Here is an 8,598-nt window from a genome sequence, read left to right as displayed (position 1 = left end):
TAACTGCAAGGCTCAGAAGAGCCCACACACTCAGGTCTTAACCCCAGTGTGCTGACAGTGTCAAAACATGTTTTTCAGAAGAAATAAACATGTTTCTGCAAGTTTGGTCAACCCCATGTAAGTTATGGGGCAGTAACAGCACACTTTTCAAAACGTGTTTTTCAGCCCGAGATAAACACGTTTTTTCAGACAGCTGTATCCCTATGTAACTGCAAGGCTCAGAAGAGCCAACACACTCAGGTCTTAACCCCAGTGTGCTGAAAGTGTCAAAACATGTTTTTCAGCAGAAATAAACATGTTTCTTCAAGTTTGGTCAACCCCATGTAAGTTATGGGTCAGTAACAGCTCACTTTTCAAAACGTGTTTTTCAGCCCGAAATAAACGCGTTTTTTCAGACAGCTGTATCCCTATGTAACTGCAAGGCTCAGAAGAGCCCACACACTCAGGTCTTAACCCCAGTGTGCTGACAGTGTCAAAACATGTTTTTCAGAAGAAATAAACATGTTTCTGCAAGTTTGGTCAACCCCATGTAAGTTATGGGGCAGTAACAGCACACTTTTCAAAACGTGTTTTTCAGCCCGAGATAAACACGTTTTTTCAGACAGCTGTATCCCTATATAACTGCAAGGCTCAGAAGAGCCCACACACTCAGGTCTTAACCCCAGTGTGCTGAAAGTGTCAAAACATGTTTTTCAGCAGAAATAAACATGTTTCTGCAAGTTTGGTCAACCCCATGTAAGTTATGGGTCAGTAACAGCTCACTTTTCAAAACGTGTTTTTCAGCCCGAAATAAACACGTTTTTTCAGACTTCAGAATCTCCATGTAACTGCAAGGCTCAGAAGAGCCCACACACTCAGGTCTTAACCCCAGTGTGCTGAAAGTGTCAAAACATGTTTTTCAGCAGAAATAAACATGTTTCTGCAAGTTTGGTCAACCCCATGTAAGTTATGGGTCAGTAACAGCTCACTTTTCAAAACGTGTTTTTCAGCCCGAAATAAACGCGTTTTTTCAGACAGCTGTATCCCTATGTAACTGCAAGGCTCAGAAGAGCCCACAAACTCAGGTCTTAACCCCAGTGTGCTGAAAGTGTCAAAACATGTTTTTCAGCAGAAATAAACATGTTTCTGCAAGTTTGGTCAACCCCATGTAACTTATGGGGCAGTAACAGCTCACTTTTCAAAACGTGTTTTTCAGCCCGAAATAAACGCGTTTTTTCAGACAGCTGTATCCCTATGTAACTGCAAGGCTCAGAAGAGCCCACACACTCAGGTCTTAACCCCACTGTGCAGAAAGTGTCAAAACATGTTTTTCAGCAGAAATAAACATGTTTCTGCAAGTTTGGTCAACCCCATGTAACTTATGGGGCAGTAACAGGTCACTTTTCAAAACGTGTTTTTCAGCCCGAAATAAACACGTTTTATCAGACAGCTGTATCCCTATGTAACTGCAAGGCTCAGAAGAGCCCACACACTCAGGTCTTAACCCCAGTGTGCTGAAAGTGTCAAAACATGTTTTTCAGCAGAAATAAACATGTTTCTGCAAGTTTGGTCAACCCCATGTATCTTATGGGGCAGTAACAGGTCACTTTTCAAAACGTGTTTTTCAGCCCGAAATAAACACGTTTTTTCAGACAGCTGTATCCCTATGTAACTGCAAGGCTCAGAAGAGCCCACACACTCAGGTCTTAACCCCAGTGTGCTGAAAGTGTCAAAACATGTTTTTCAGCAGAAATAAACATGTTTCTGCAAGTTTGGTCAACCCCATGTAACTTATGGGTCAGTAACAGCTCACTTTTCAAAACGTGTTTTTCAGCCCGAAATAAACGCGTTTTTTCAGACAGCTGTATCCCTATGTAACTGCAAGGCTCAGAAGAGCCCACACACTCAGGTCTTAACCCCAGTGTGCTGAAAGTGTCAAAACATGTTTTTCAGCAGAAATAAACATGTTTCTGCAAGTTTGGTCAACCCCATGTAAGTTATGGGGTAGTAACAACACACTTTTCAAAACATGTTTTTCAGCCCGAAATAAACGCGTTTTTTCAGACAGCTGTATCCCTATGTAACTGCAAGGCTCAGAAGAGCCCACACACTCAGGTCTTAACCCCAGTGTGCTGACAGTGTCAAAACATGTTTTTCAGCAGAAATAAACATGTTTCTGCAAGTTTGGTCAACCCCATGTAACTTATGGGGCAGTAACAGCTCACTTTTCAAAACGTGTTTTTCAGCCCGAAATAAACGCGTTTTTTCTGACAGCTGTATCCCTATGTAACTGCAAGGCTCAGAAGAGCCCACACACTCAGGTCTTAACCCCAGTGTGCTGACAGTGTCAAAACATGTTTTTCAGAAGAAATAAACATGTTTCTGCAAGTTTGGTCAACCCCATGTAAGTTATGGGGCAGTAACAGCACACTTTTCAAAACGTGTTTTTCAGCCCGAAATAAACACGTTTTTTCAGACAGCTGTATCCCTATGTAACTGCAAGGCTCAGAAGAGCCCACACACTCAGGTCTTAACCCCAGTGTGCTGAAAGTGTCAAAACATGTTTTTCAGCAGAAATAAACATGTTTCTGCAAGTTTGGTCAACCCCATGTAACTTATGGGGCATTAACAGCTCACTTTTCAAAACGTGTTTTTCAGCCCGAAATAAACGCGTTTTTTCAGACAGCTGTATCCCTATGTAACTGCAAGGCTCAGAAGAGCCCACACAATCAGGTCTTAACCCCAGTGTGCTGAAAGTGTCAAAACATGTTTTTCAGCAGAAATAAACATGTTTCTGCAAGTTTGGTCAACCCCATGTAAGTTATGGGTCAGTAACAGCTCACTTTTCAAAACGTGTTTTTCAGCCCGAAATAAACGCGTTTTTTCAGACAGCTGTATCCCTATGTAACTGCAAGGCTCAGAAGAGCCCACAAACTCAGGTCTTAACCCCAGTGTGCTGAAAGTGTCAAAACATGTTTTTCAGCAGAAATAAACATGTTTCTGCAAGTTTGGTCAACCCCATGTAACTTATGGGGCAGTAACAGCTCACTTTTCAAAACGTGTTTTTCAGCCCGAAATAAACGCGTTTTTTCAGACAGCTGTATCCCTATGTAACTGCAAGGCTCAGAAGAGCCCACACACTCAGGTCTTAACCCCAGTCTGCTGAAAGTGTCAAAACATGTTTTTCAGCAGAAATAAACATGTTTCTGCAAGTTTGGTCAACCCCATGTAAGTTATGGGTCAGTAACAGCTCACTTTTCAAAACGTGTTTTTCAGCCCGAAATAAACGCGTTTTTTCAGACAGCTGTATCCCTATGTAACTGCAAGGCTCAGAAGAGCCCACAAACTCAGGTCTTAACCCCAGTGTGCTGAAAGTGTCAAAACATGTTTTTCAGCAGAAATAAACATGTTTCTGCAAGTTTGGTCAACCCCATGTAAGTTATGGGTCAGTAACAGCTCACTTTTCAAAACGTGTTTTTCAGCCCGAAATAAACGCGTTTTTTCAGACAGCTGTATCCCTATGTAACTGCAAGGCTCAGAAGAGCCCACACACTCAGGTCTTAACCCCAGTGTGCTGAAAGTGTCAAAACATGTTTTTCAGCAGAAATAAACATGTTTCTGCAAGTTTGGTCAACCCCATGTAAGTTATGGGGTAGTAACAACACACTTTTCAAAACATGTTTTTCAGCCCGAAATAAACGCGTTTTTTCAGACAGCTGTATCCCTATGTAACTGCAAGGCTCAGAAGAGCCAACACACTCAGATCTTAACCCCAGTGTGCTGAAAGTGTCAAAACATGTTTTTCAGCAGAAATAAACATGTTTCTGCAAGTTTGGTCAACCCCATGTAAGTTATGGGTCAGTAACAGCTCACTTTTCAAAACGTGTTTTTCAGCCCGAAATAAACGCGTTTTTTCAGACAGCTGTATCCCTATGTAACTGCAAGGCTCAGAAGAGCCCACACACTCAGGTCTTAACCCCAGTGTGCTGACAGTGTCAAAACATGTTTTTCAGAAGAAATAAACATGTTTCTGCAAGTTTGGTCAACCCCATGTAAGTTATGGGGCAGTAACAGCACACTTTTCAAAACGTGTTTTTCAGCCCAAGATAAACACGTTTTTTCAGACAGCTGTATCCCTATGTAACTGCAAGGCTCAGAAGAGCCCACACACTCAGGTCTTAACCCCAGTGTGCTGAAAGTGTCAAAACATGTTTTTCAGCAGAAATAAACATGTTTCTGCAAATTTGGTCAACCCCATGTAAGTTATGGGTCAGTAACAGCTCACTTTTCAAAACGTGTTTTTCAGCCCGAAATAAACGCGTTTTTTCAGACAGCTGTATCCCTATGTAACTGCAAGGCTCAGAAGAGCCCACAAACTCAGGTCTTAACCCCAGTGTGCTGAAAGTGTCCAAACATGTTTTTCAGCAGAAATAAACATGTTTCTGCAAGTTTGGTCAACCCCATGTAACTTATGGGGCAGTAACAGCTCACTTTTCAAAACGTGTTTTTCAGCCCGAAATAAACGCGTTTTTTCAGACAGCTGTATCCCTATGTAACGCAAGGCTCAGAAGAGCCCACACAATCAGGTCTTAACCCCAGTGTGCTGAAAGTGTCAAAACATGTTTTTCAGCAGAAATAAACATGTTTCTGCAAGTTTGGTCAACCCCATGTAAGTTATGGGTCAGTAACAGCTCACTTTTCAAAACGTGTTTTTCAGCCCGAAATAAACGCGTTTTTTCAGACAGCTGTATCCCTATGTAACTGCAAGGCTCAGAAGAGCCCACAAACTCAGGTCTTAACCCCAGTGTGCTGAAAGTGTCAAAACATGTTTTTCAGCAGAAATAAACATGTTTCTGCAAGTTTGGTCAACCCCATGTAACTTATGGGGCAGTAACAGCTCACTTTTCAAAACGTGTTTTTCAGCCCGAAATAAACGCGTTTTTTCAGACAGCTGTATCCCTATGTAACTGCAAGGCTCAGAAGAGCCCACACACTCAGGTCTTAACCCCAGTGTGCTGAAAGTGTCAAAACATGTTTTTCAGCAGAAATAAACATGTTTCTGCAAGTTTGGTCAACCCCATGTAAGTTATGGGTCAGTAACAGCTCACTTTTCAAAACGTGTTTTTCAGCCCGAAATAAACGCGTTTTTTCAGACAGCTGTATCCCTATGTAACTGCAAGGCTCAGAAGAGCCCACACACTCAGGTCTTAACCCCAGTGTGCTGACAGTGTCAAAACATGTTTTTCAGCAGAAATAAACATGTTTCTGCAAGTTTGGTCAACCCCATGTAACTTATGGGGCAGTAACAGCTCACTTTTCAAAACGTGTTTTTCAGCCCTAAATAAACGCGTTTTTTCTGACAGCTGTATCCCTATGTAACTGCAAGGCTCAGAAGAGCCCACACACTCAGGTCTTAACCCCAGTGTGCTGAAAGTGTCAAAACATGTTTTTCAGCAGAAATAAACATGTTTCTGCAAGTTTGGTCAACCCCATGTAAGTTATGGGGTAGTAACAACACACTTTTCAAAACATGTTTTTCAGCCCGAAATAAACGCGTTTTTTCAGACAGCTGTATCCCTATGTAACTGCAAGGCTCAGAAGAGCCCACACACTCAGGTCTTAACCCCAGTGTGCTGACAGTGTCAAAACATGTTTTTCAGCAGAAATAAACATGTTTCTGCAAGTTTGGTCAACCCCATGTAACTTATGGGGCAGTAACAGCTCACTTTTCAAAACGTGTTTTTCAGCCCTAAATAAACGCGTTTTTTCTGACAGCTGTATCCCTATGTAACTGCAAGGCTCAGAAGAGCCCACACACTCAGGTCTTAACCCCAGTGTGCTGACAGTGTCAAAACATGTTTTTCAGAAGAAATAAACATGTTTCTGCAAGTTTGGTCAACCCCATGTAAGTTATGGGGCAGTAACAGCACACTTTTCAAAACGTGTTTTTCAGCCCGAGATAAACACGTTTTTTCAGACAGCTGTATCCCTATGTAACTGCAAGGCTCAGAAGAGCCAACACACTCAGGTCTTAACCCCAGTGTGCTGAAAGTGTCAAAACATGTTTTTCAGCAGAAATAAACATGTTTCTGCAAGTTTGGTCAACCCCATGTAAGTTATGGGTCAGTAACAGCTCACTTTTCAAAACGTGTTTTTCAGCCCGAAATAAACGCGTTTTTTCAGACAGCTGTATCCCTATGTAACTGCAAGGCTCAGAAGAGCCCACACACTCAGGTCTTAACCCCAGTGTGCTGAAAGTGTCAAAACATGTTTTTCAGCAGAAATAAACATGTTTCTGCAAGTTTGGTCAACCCCATGTAAGTTATGGGGCAGTAACAGCACACTTTTCAAAACGTGTTTTTCAGCCCGAGATAAACACGTTTTTTCAGACAGCTGTATCCCTATGTAACTGAAAGGCTCAGAAGAGCCAGCACACTCAGGTCTTAACCCCAGTGTGCTGAAAGTGTCAAAACATGTTTTTCAGCAGAAATAAACATGTTTCTGCAAGTTTGGTCAACCCCATGTAAGTTATGGGTCAGTAACAGCTCACTTTTCAAAACGTGTTTTTCAGCCCGAAATAAACGCGTTTTTTCAGACAGCTGTATCCCTATGTAACTGCAAGGCTCAGAAGAGCCCACAAACTCAGGTCTTAACCCCAGTGTGCTGAAAGTGTCAAAACATGTTTTTCAGCAGAAATAAACATGTTTCTGCAAGTTTGGTCAACCCCATGTAACTTATGGGGCAGTAACAGCTCACTTTTCAAAACGTGTTTTTCAGCCCGAAATAAACGCGTTTTTTCAGACAGCTGTATCCCTATGTAACTGCAAGGCTCAGAAGAGCCCACACAATCAGGTCTTAACCCCAGTGTGCTGAAAGTGTCAAAACATGTTTTTCAGCAGAAATAAACATGTTTCTGCAAGTTTGGTCAACCCCATGTAAGTTATGGGTCAGTAACAGCTCACTTTTCAAAACGTGTTTTTCAGCCCGAAATAAACGCGTTTTTTCAGACAGCTGTATCCCTATGTAACTGCAAGGCTCAGAAGAGCCCACACACTCAGGTCTTAACCCCAGTGTGCTGAAAGTGTCAAAACATGTTTTTCAGCAGAAATAAACATGTTTCTGCAAGTTTGGTCAACCCCATGTAACTTATGGGGCAGTAACAGCTCACTTTTCAAAACGTGTTTTTCAGCCCGAAATAAACGCGTTTTTTCAGACAGCTGTATCCCTATGTAACTGCAAGGCTCAGAAGAGCCCACACACTCAGGTCTTAACCCCAGTGTGCTGAAAGTGTCAAAACATGTTTTTCAGCAGAAATAAACATGTTTCTGCAAGTTTGGTCAACCCCATGTAAGTTATGGGGTAGTAACAGCACACTTTTCAAAACGTGTTTTTCAGCCCGAAATAAACGCGTTTTTTCAGACAGCTGTATCCCTATGTAACTGCAAGGCTCAGAAGAGCCCACACACTCAGGTCTTAACCCCACTGTGCAGAAAGTGTCAAAACATGTTTTTCAGCAGAAATAAACATGTTTCTGCAAGTTTGGTCAACCCCATGTAAGTTATGGGTCAGTAACAGCTCACTTTTCAAAACGTGTTTTTCAGCCGGAAATAAACACGTTTTTTCAGACTTCAGAATCTCCATGTAACTGCAAGGCTCAGAAGAGCCCACACACTCAGGTCTTAACCCCAGTGTGCTGAAAGTGTCAAAACATGTTTTTCAGCAGAAATAAACATGTTTCTGCAAGTTTGGTCAACCCCATGTAAGTTATGGGTCAGTAACAGCTCACTTTTCAAAACGTGTTTTTCAGCCCGAAATAAACGCGTTTTTTCAGACAGCTGTATCCCTATGTAACTGCAAGGCTCAGAAGAGCCCACACACTCAGGTCTTAACCCCAGTGTGCTGAAAGTGTCAAAACATGTTTTTCAGCAGAAATAAACATGTTTCTGCAAGTTTGGTCAACCCCATGTAAGTTATGGGGTAGTAACAGCACACTTTTCAAAACGTGTTTTTCAGCCCGAAATAAACGCGTTTTTTCAGACAGCTGTATCCCTATGTAACTGCAAGGCTCAGAAGAGCCCACACACTCAGGTCTTAACCCCACTGTGCAGAAAGTGTCAAAACATGTTTTTCAGCAGAAATAAACATGTTTCTGCAAGTTTGGTCAACCCCATGTAACTTATGGGGCAGTAACAGGTCACTTTTCAAAACGTGTTTTTCAGCCCGAAATAAACACGTTTTTTCAGACAGCTGTATCCCTATGTAACTGCAAGGCTCAGAAGAGCCCACACACTCAGGTCTTAACCCCAGTGTGCTGAAAGTGTCAAAACATGTTTTTCAGCAGAAATAAACATGTTTCTGCAAGTTTGGTCAACCCCATGTATCTTATGGGGCAGTAACAGGTCACTTTTCAAAACGTGTTTTTCAGCCCGAAATAAACACGTTTTTTCAGACAGCTGTATCCCTATGTAACTGCAAGGCTCAGAAGAGCCCACACACTCAGGTCTTAACCCCAGTGTGCTGAAAGTGTCAAAACATGTTTTTCAGCAGAAATAAACATGTTTCTGCAAGTTTGGTCAACCCCATGTAACTTATGGGTCAGTAACAGCTCACTTTTCAAAA

Source organism: Lepisosteus platostomus, chromosome 25, assembly GCF_059453375.1.
Source record: "Lepisosteus platostomus isolate fLepPlt1 chromosome 25, fLepPlt1.hap1, whole genome shotgun sequence".
NCBI classification, from domain to species: Eukaryota; Metazoa; Chordata; class Actinopteri; order Semionotiformes; family Lepisosteidae; genus Lepisosteus; species Lepisosteus platostomus.
The sequence above is the reverse complement of the archived record's forward strand: the minus strand, read 5'-3'. Positions refer to the sequence as shown.